The sequence below is a fragment of the Drosophila innubila genome (assembly GCF_004354385.1).
Source record: "Drosophila innubila isolate TH190305 chromosome 2R unlocalized genomic scaffold, UK_Dinn_1.0 1_C_2R, whole genome shotgun sequence".
Classification (NCBI taxonomy): domain Eukaryota; kingdom Metazoa; phylum Arthropoda; class Insecta; order Diptera; family Drosophilidae; genus Drosophila; species Drosophila innubila.
In genome coordinates, this window is record NW_022995374.1 from 6,553,430 (window position 1) to 6,563,420 (window position 9,991).

The following is a 9,991-nucleotide window of genomic DNA, read 5'->3' on the forward strand; positions in this document are numbered from 1 at the left end:
CAAAATGACATTCCGCTTGAAAATCGGTTAAGTTTTGATGAAGTTATGAGGGATCAAAGTTTTTGAAAAAATGTCAAGGGGTAGGTATGGAAAATTGGATTATGGATGGCTTAGAATCGAAAAAATATCAAATTTTCTAGATGATAAAAATTTAAATGCAGAATCAATTTAGAGGCCAAATCATGATCAAAATGACAATCCGCTTGAAAATCGGTCAAGTTTTGATAAAGTTATGAAGGATCAAAGTTTTTGAAAAAATGTCAAGGGGTAGGTATGGAAAATTGGATTATGGATGGCTTAGAATCGAAAAAATATCAAATTTTCTAGATGATAAAAATTTAAATGCAGAATCAATTTAGAGGCCAAATCATGATCAAAATGACTTTCCGATTGAAAATCGGTTTAGTTTTGGCAAAGTTATGACGGATTGAAGTTGGTCAGACATAGGATCTACAAGTTCCGGTATTATTTGTTGTTTAGATTATTTAATGTTCTTGATTATTTTGAGTTTGTCAGTCAAAAAGGAGGGATGATAATCTAATAATTATTCGCTGAAAACCATCCCTAGTTCTTGTTTTCTATTTTGCTTTTAATAGTTGCTTTTACAGGGTATCAAAAAGTAAGGCGTGTCGAACTGTGACACTTTGACAGTCCCTCCACCATTAATAGAACTTTTGCTGTTAACTGTAACTGTGACTTGCCTTTGCCGATCTGATTACACTGTCACGCCAAAATGTCATCATAAATTGTACTCTTTGTTCGTAGCTCGTAGTTTTCCCGGGGTTAAAGACCAGTTGACAGCACAAGTGATGGCTGCTGACTCTGACTCTGGTGTGGCAGTTGCACAAAGACAGTGTGGCAGTATGGCAGGAGGCACTTCAGTCAAATGAAATTTATGATTAAACTAAAGTCCTTAAACGGGGAGCTGTGAGTAGTACTTGTAGTCAAAGGTAGTGCTTACCTTAGCAGCGAGTGTCCAACTGCCCAGAGCGTATGCTAAAGAGATCAGTGGCAAAGAGAACATGGGGTGCATGGGGGCATGTGGCATGTGGCAGGGAGGAAGGCAGGCACGCGCACAATGGCCGCCGTTTACCGCAGGCCAAAATGCCACACTTAAGTGAATTACAAAAGCAGCTTGCCGAGGCAGCTGTTGGCGCTGACTGAGAGCGGGGGGCGGTGACGAGGGAAGGGGGAGAGGGGAGCGGGGCAGAGTCAGCCAGTCAACGCGTTGACAGCCACAACAAGCGGCTTAATCGCATTAGTGCGGCAAAGCGCAAGGTCCCCGTACTGCTGCTCTTTCTCTCTTCCTCTCCTGCTCCCCCGCTGCGCCTGTTGCCCCTTCAAGTGGTTGGTGGCAAGTGCGAAAACTGATTGTGTGGCGCCACAGTCCTGAGTCCTGGAGTCCAGAGTCCTGGCCCAGGCGCTAAGCTGCGCATTGTGCGACGCGGCGGCAGCGACAACAACAAGGACAACGCCAACTATTTATACAAAGAAAACAGCCAGTTGGGGCTGCAGTCGGAACTCGGCTCAGGCAATTGCCACAAAAAAGTGGAAAAAAAATAATAATAATAAAAAAAAAAACACATATATATATATATAGTATTTATATTACACAAAAATGTGCTTTTATTTTGCCTTTTTTTGGACGAGTTCTCAAGCAGAGCACAAAAAAAAAATAGAAGAAGAGAGAAAGCAATTAATCTACGACACAAAGGACAAGCACAGAGGCGGAGAGTGGTAGGGGTAGTGTTGGGGGAGTGGGGGTAAAAGTGCTTATGCCCAAGCTTCCTGTCCAGCAAATCCAATAACTTATCTTGATTTTATGGTTATTTCAACAAAGGCCGGAAGTTGTAGGTGCAGCAAAGTCGACAGCAAAAGGAAGCTAAAAGCAAGAAGAAAATAACATAAAAAAAAAAAAAAAAAAAAAAGAGAAAGAGAAAAGTCAAGCTGCCTTTTATCTTCCTTCCCCCTGCTGCTATGATACAATTGAGCCAGTGTGTATGTTGGTATGTGTGTGTGTGTGTCAGTGTGTGTATTTTTGCATTTTGCACTTGACATGTCATTGTGTATGCCAAAAAGAAGCAGCAGGCAGAAGAAACAGAAGGCGAGGAGAGCATGTCAAAAAGGGGGAAAGCAAGTTAAATGCCAACTGCTGTCCATTTATGTGTGTGTGTGTGTGTGCGTATATGTACGTGTGTGTGTGTGTGTGTGAGAGCGTGTGTTTCCGTCTGCAATTGACATATGGTTTCTTTTTAGTTTTCGGTTGGTTTTCATGTTGTAAATTTTACATGAAATATTTTATTAGAAATGTCCTACATAGTATTGCGGGTGTGTGTGTGTGTGTTGCCTGCCACAGCCAATGACTGCACTTGTCTCAATTCTCACATGGCTGCAGGTGATGTATATTCCTCTCCCCCCCTCCCCCCATTTCCCACCGTTCACCACAAACATACAGAGCAGAAGTCAAGCAGTTTGTAAGCTGACATTATCAAGATTAATTGAAGTCCTTTTGACTGCATATAAAATACATATAAAATTGTATAGCAGGTGTGCATGTATTTGTGTGTGTGTGTGTGCATTTGACAATTATGATACGCATAAATCTTGGAAAACCAGAAAACATAAAACACAAGCAACATTTAAATGCAACATCAGCTTTTCGACTAATTGATTAACAAGCTTCAACCGTTGCACATTCATTAAAGACTCCTCGAGGCATGCAACACAAAATGCGTGTTAAGTCAACCCAACCCCCCCTCCCCCACACAAAAGTGCCATTGACTTAAACGAGCTTTGTGTGGCAATGACAGCAGAAGGGGCAGTTGGGGAAAGTCGGGGAGGAAGTCGCAAAATTTTCAATTAATATTTAAATTCCGCACAACAGAAGTTAATAATCAAATTACTTTGAAGCAATTACCAGAAAAAGTGGAAAAATAAGACAGCAAGCATGTTATAGACTAAAAGATATGCTATAAATAAATATGGTAGACAAAGATGGTAGAAGAAATTTAGACTTGATTCTAATATTTTTCAATATTTATTGTTTTTAAATTGAGGTAAATTGAAGCTTAATATTCCATAAACTATAGACTATTTAATTTATTAATAGGAGAAAGAGAAAAATTAAGGAACCTGTCATTGGCAATAATACCCTGCTTTTACATTCGCTATGTACAGGGTATTCAAAATGGCTCCCCCAGCAAAGCGTCAATTACAAGCTCGTAGGGAAACGGAGAAAAAAATGTTGAGGAAGCGGAACGTCAAAAGTTCGGTGAGATTGGCACGTCGAAATTTCTTCATTTTTTCTTCTTCTAACTGATGCTGTTGTTGTTGTTATTTTTTTCTTTTGGGTATTTGACGCACCCACAGGAAAACAGCTGCCAAATGCAGAGAAACAGCAGCTAGAAGGCAGCGAAAAACACGAAAGATAGACAGAGAGATGGAATGAGCGAAAGATGAACAGACAATGATAATGATATTTCTTTGTTCTGTTCTGCTCTCTTCTGCTCTGCTCTGCTCTGTGCCGTTCTGTACCGCGAGGGGTGCTCAAAATTTATGCGGTAACGATTTCATTTCAGTTTATTTGCTTCCTTTCTTTTTTTTTTTAGCCATCACATATTCATTAAATTGCATAAAGCTGAGAGCAATCTTTTGGCTGAGTGCTTGAAACTGACTCGGAGTTAATGTTAAGTATCAATAAGATCTCCGTTTCTAGTTTTATCTAATTGGTAATTGACTTTACACTTTGCACAGCATCCATAACACTAACAAGACTCGCAATAACAACAATATTCAGAAAGCAGAGCAAAGCTTAAAAAAACGAGCTCAAAACTTGTTTTTTGTCGAAGGTGTAGCAAATTGAAATGACGCAATTTGGCAGACTTTAAATGGCTTAAATCATTGCGAAAATATGTTCAACACAATAAAATGACATCAGTGAGTGTTAAACGTGAAATCTTAGACTCAAACTCATTGAAAAAATTAATTAAATTTGATTTAAAAATTCTTCAACAAAACTCTCCTTCTAAAGTGTAACAATCTCACTATTTAATATCTTTAAATTGAGTGAATTTATTATAAGCATAACTAGCTAATAATATGAAAAAAAGTGCACAATTTATGGTTGTTTAATTTAAACGTAGCCAATAACATAATGAAATAACTGAATTAAATTTACCAAACATAATAGCGTACTATATTTTAGCAGCTGTTATTAACTATCAATAAATTCGAATAGAAGGCAATTAAAGTGCTTGCAGCGGCTTTTTAATAGCCACATTAAAAATTCAATGTGACCGCAGTTAAATGACAAAAGGATGGCGCAAACAAAATTGTGCAAATGCGGGACCATCATATACAAAAATAAATCATACGCCATGTTGACCAAGAACTGTGGAAGCATAATTCCTATGGCATTTTGTTTGCTTATTTTAAGTAATTAATAAGTGCTCGGCTTTGGTAATGATTTAAAACAATATTTTCTCAGTTTATGCCGCAAAATAAATGTCATATGTCAAATGCAAATTATGCAAATTTATAATAATGCCCATCATAATGATATATTATTAATATAAATATAAATATATTTATACATTTATTTGGTCAAACAGAAATGCAAATACATTTTAAAATATGCACGTCAATTGTTTGCCCAACAAAACATTGTAAAAAGTCAATTTAAAATGCCGCTCAAAATATTAAAAAAAAAAAATGAAAAATAAAAGCGGAAAATGCCTGAAGAAAATAAAATAAAATTTTAAAATCAAAATAAAATATATCATAAAATTGCATGTGATTTAAATGCACGTTGATGAAATTGTCGCGCTAATTTGTTTGTGGACAGACAAGAAAAAAAGTAGATAAATCAACGAATATGAGTCTGAACGAATGGCAGATGCCCTGTAAAGAGCTATGCTTAGACGGACGTATACGTGATATTTTTATTTTATTACACATGTTATTTTTTAATGTTATGTTCTTACAGGGTATTTTAAAAATAAAGCCTATGACAATTTGTATGCTAGTTGCAAATCGAGGGTAGGTTTATAGCAATTGAATGGCGGCTGGTTAAAATGTCGGAAGTGCACGCAAAATGGCCGCAATTAAACAATCAGCACAACAATTACAAATGTTGACAGTGTTGTCTGGGTGTGTGTATGTGTGTGTGTGTGTTTGTGTGCGTGTCTGTGTGTGGTTTAAATAATGGCCAAACAAGTTGATATCGCTGACAATTGTTAGCTGCAAGTTGGGGCAATAATTTATTGTAACTGATTTACTTGTGCAATTAAGTTTTGTATGAATTGTTTGAATTTATGATGACAATTTGCCAATTGCAATGCAGCAGTTGCAAGTTACAAGTTACATGTTGCAAGTAACAAGTTTGTCTTTCCACATGACACACACACAGACAAAAACTGATGAAAAGCAAAGAACGACGACGACAAATGATGGAAAACTCATCTTTAGATTAACTAAATATTTGCACTGTGCCTAAAGGAATTTCAAGACACACACACACACACACACGCCTAAGTAGAAGGCAGGACGTTGCAGAGGGGGCGTGACACATGACAGTCTTACATGCTGGCATAGCTCTTCAAATGATTGATATGTTAATGCAGAACGTATACGCCGCGTGTGCCAGCTCGTTGTCGTTTGCCGCGTCTTCAGCTGACATTTGCATATAGACATCATATGCAAATATCTTCCGCAATCTAACGATGTGTGTGTGTGTGTGTGTCTGCAAAAAAGTATCTGCGAATTTGTGAAAATGTGTGTGTGCGTTTAATGTATGCATGTGCAAGATGGCGACGCTCTTATGCTTCGCTCGTTCTTCATTGCAGCTTGTCTCATTTTCCATTTTTCAGTTTTTTTTATCCTTAACAATTTCTCATATTTTTGGGCTAAATTGCTTTATTAGACGTGTTGCCGCGCTCTAACGAGCTGCTGTACTTGCTAACAACTGAGCGAATGACTGACTGACTAATAGACAGACAGACGGACAGACAGACAGACGGACAGACGGACAGACAGACTGACTGACTTGGTAACTGTCTAAGTGACAGACTCACTTGTTCACTCTTTTGTCAAAGGCAGGTGAAGTTGTTGTCTTCATGTTGTTCTACTCGTCAACCGTTTGACAAACGAATCTTGGCAAAAACAACCACAACAACAACAACAATGGCAGCAACAACAACAAATGTGAGTCGCTGCCTTTTTGTCAGTGTGATTTGCACTGATTTGTTGGCATTCGCTGCGTCATTGACTTGTTTTTTCCGGACCGAGCACACAGGTCCTGGGCACAGGTCGCTCTTTGGGTCAGCAGGCATAGTCGGCGACTCACAAAAAAAAAAACAGTCAACTACTCGCATGTGTGTGTAACTGTGTGTGTGTGTATTTCCTTTTTATGTTTGTTATGCCATGTCCTGGCATATGTCCTTTGTATCAATGCGGTTCTTTGTGTGTGTGTTTTGATTATAACGTTTTTGGGATGTTGCTCTCTTTTTTTTCTACAGTGCCAGCCAAAAGGGTCCTTTTTTTTGTTGCCATTGTTGCTTCTAAGCTGATTTACGTCGGTTTTATGTGTTTTCAGTTCTCTGTTCTCTGCCCCTGCACAAATGGGCGTATGAGTGATATTTTTTTGCTCTCGTCCTGCCTTTTGTACAGTTTAGTTGCTGGCAACAGTTGATTGATTGATTGAACGTTTTGATAAGTGCTGTCAGTGGTTTAGCTACGTTTTTTATTGACTCCGCTTGCGGTTGAGTTTTTTGTACTCATACATATATAGATATAGTATGTGTGCACTCTAAGGGTTTTTCTATTGTGCAAAGTTTGGTGAATAGCACAAAAACTTGAATCACAAACCATAGCAATTGCAATATAGTTCTGTTTCTATTCAATTCCATGCAAGTTTTTCCTCTTTGATAAGTCAATCACAAGTCAATCATAATTGACCACAGCAGCAGCTTAATGTGTAATACTTTGAAATCCCATTAGAGTTTTAGTTTAAGGCTTTCAGCTTAAATTAATTTCTTTGATCTATTCCATTATGTTATTCTAACATTTTAAGCACTTTCGCTTTATTTATTATCTGACTTAAGCGACATAAGTTTTAGAAATTGTGGAGCTGTAAATCTTATGGACAGTAATTTAAGATTTCATTAGATTTTAAGCTAAATTTTCAGCTTATAATTTTCTAAATTTTTTAATTTATATAATGATATCATCTAATATGAATTTGGTACAGCTGTGAATACTATGTATAATAATATTATATCGCATTTTATTAAATGTAGTCTATGTTATTCATTTCGTGTTAAATTTTCAATAAGAAATTAAACCTTTTAGCTTAAAAACTTTTATTGTAATATCCTAAAATTTGTATTTATTGTATTTTATCGATTTTTTACTGATAACCTTAAACTTTGTATAAAAGCTTACCATCTATTGTTACATTTGATGTATAAATTTGCCAAGTTTAATTTAAGCATTTTATTTAAAATTACAAATCCAAAGCAAATGCTCAAAAGTAGTTTTTATTCATATTCAAATAAATAGCAGAAGACATTTGTAGTTAAAAAATGCATTTGAAGTACTTATTTAAACAAATTTTGATTTGATTATGCTCTTTTTTAAATTCTAATTTAACATAAGTCTGAGCTATTTCGCCTGATCAAAGAGTGGATCAAAGTGCTGCTATCGACAATTGAGACTCAGCACTTGAAACGAGCAGAAGTAGTGGCAGAAGAGAGAGAGAGACACGCATACGCAGACAGAGGAGAGTGGCATTATTTGCACTCGGACTCGGAATAGACAAGTGGTGGCAGGCAACACTTAAGCAAACTGCACGAGTGGGAGGTCGATGTAAGACTTGCTGTCAGACTGCACTCGAATGGATTTCCTTGTTAGAAGCACAGAAATGGCAAGCATAGAAGAGAGAGAGAGAGATGGAGAACGAGTGAAAGAAAGCGAGCATTGCTTCTTGGCACAAAGTTGTAGGCAAAGTTTCATTCATGCACTTGATAGCACCTAATGCAGTCAAGGATTGAAATTGAAGCTGCAAATGAAATTGTGAAAGGGAGTAGGAGTTGTTTTACACCCTTTCCCTTTTCCTTCCGCTTCTTCACCTGATTGGCGCTCTCATAGTGAAGCTGTGCAATTAGCACACATCGATAGACACGCGCGTGCACTCGACACCAAGAGCTTAACAAAAGCCGAGCAAACCGAGCAATCCAAGCAAAATGCTAATTAAGTGCATGAACAAAAGTTGTTGCTTTTAACAATGGCAGCAGCTTTAAGCAGACTCCACTTTTCATGCCTGCCACAAATGCCTCATGCCACATACCACATGCCACATGCCCCACACACACATGGCGCTGCTGCAGAGAGTCGCCAAAACAGTCATATATCATAGTCAGATCCAACTGTACTCGACCCAGCGATTACCACAAAAAAATATTAAGTATACGCCAAGCAAGCCAGCTGTCGAGCGACCATTACAAATGAGAAATTTGCCAACACTGAATCAGAGTTCAGTTCCAGTGCTGTTACCAACACGCATGCCGTAACGAAATTAAACGAAACTTTTCGGCACAATTAATGTATGCAAAATTTGTTTAATTGACGACTCGCATGCCATAACTTATATGCCACACACTCTCTCACACACACACACAACACACACATTCTCACACTCACATACCATCAAGTGCAGAGGGGGTGTGGAGAGGCAGGGGAACTAGAGAGTGGGCTAACGAGTGCTTGTTAATTGCATAACGGAAGTACTTGGACTGCTCAACGTGGCACGGCTTGTTGGCTTTTAATACCCTGTAGCTCAAGATGCAGAAGCTAAATGGCATATCAACAAGCTGAGAAAATTTAAATATATTTATAGCTATTTCTTGCTCTGTCTGTACATATTTATATGTTATATGGCAAAAATGGCAAAGAAATAAATTTAACAACAATTTAAATTAGTAGGAAAAATAGTAAACATTTGTTGAAATTTAAATAAAATGTGTGGTATTAAATTACAATTTTAAATTTATTTAATACATTTGTATTCAACATTGTACTTATGTACTTTTATTTATATCTCTTAATTTTTTTTCTTTATCTTTATTTAAACTTATATGTTTATTCAAATATATATCTTTATTAATAAATGTCTATACAGCAAAATATCTTAGTTTAGACGCAGATTTATCCTCAACTGCATATTCTTTTGTATCTACTAATCTACAGGGTATCTACTAGCCTAGATTCAGCTCAAATCTTCAGTTTTTTGTTATAGCCCTTGTAGCCTTGCTGCCAAATGCAGACATAAAAGTTTCTTTTGGTGCGTGCACTTTGCCAAAAGGCATTTCGGACCACGCCCCTTTGGTGCAAAGTTGGCTAAGCAAATTGCAAGTTGAAGTTGAAGCTGAAGCCGAAGCTGAAGTTGAATGTTGTCGCCTGCGTGTCGCTGTGCTGGCCATAAAAATGAAATTAAAGGCAAAGGCAAAGGCAAAGGCATAGCAAAGTTTGTTAAGCCTTGCCCATTTCATGCTCATGAGCATAACTTTGCACTTTCGTATTTGGATATTTTCGACATTCTCAAATTTGCATGCCGAGTTGAGCTCAGCTCGGAGCGAAGCGTGAAATTGGCAGCAACAGAAGAGAAACTAACATAGTGAAATAAGAAGTTCTGGCTAAGAATAATTTGTAAGCAATGCGCTGGGATTAAAGTGTATTTCCTGTTAGCAACTTTAGTTTACAATCAATTATAAGCAAGGCAGGAGCATGAGTTGTGCAAGGAAGCGAGCGAGAGGATACCGTGTATTGTTAACCTGTCCGACACACATTTAAATGCAATTTAATGCAATTTATGGGCTGGCTGGCTGGCTGGCTGGCAGAGCTGTTGGCGTGGCTTATAATGCGATTGCAATTGGCTGGCTGCATTCATAGCTCATGTTGTTAAGCCAAGGACCCCAACAGAACAACAGTCCTTATT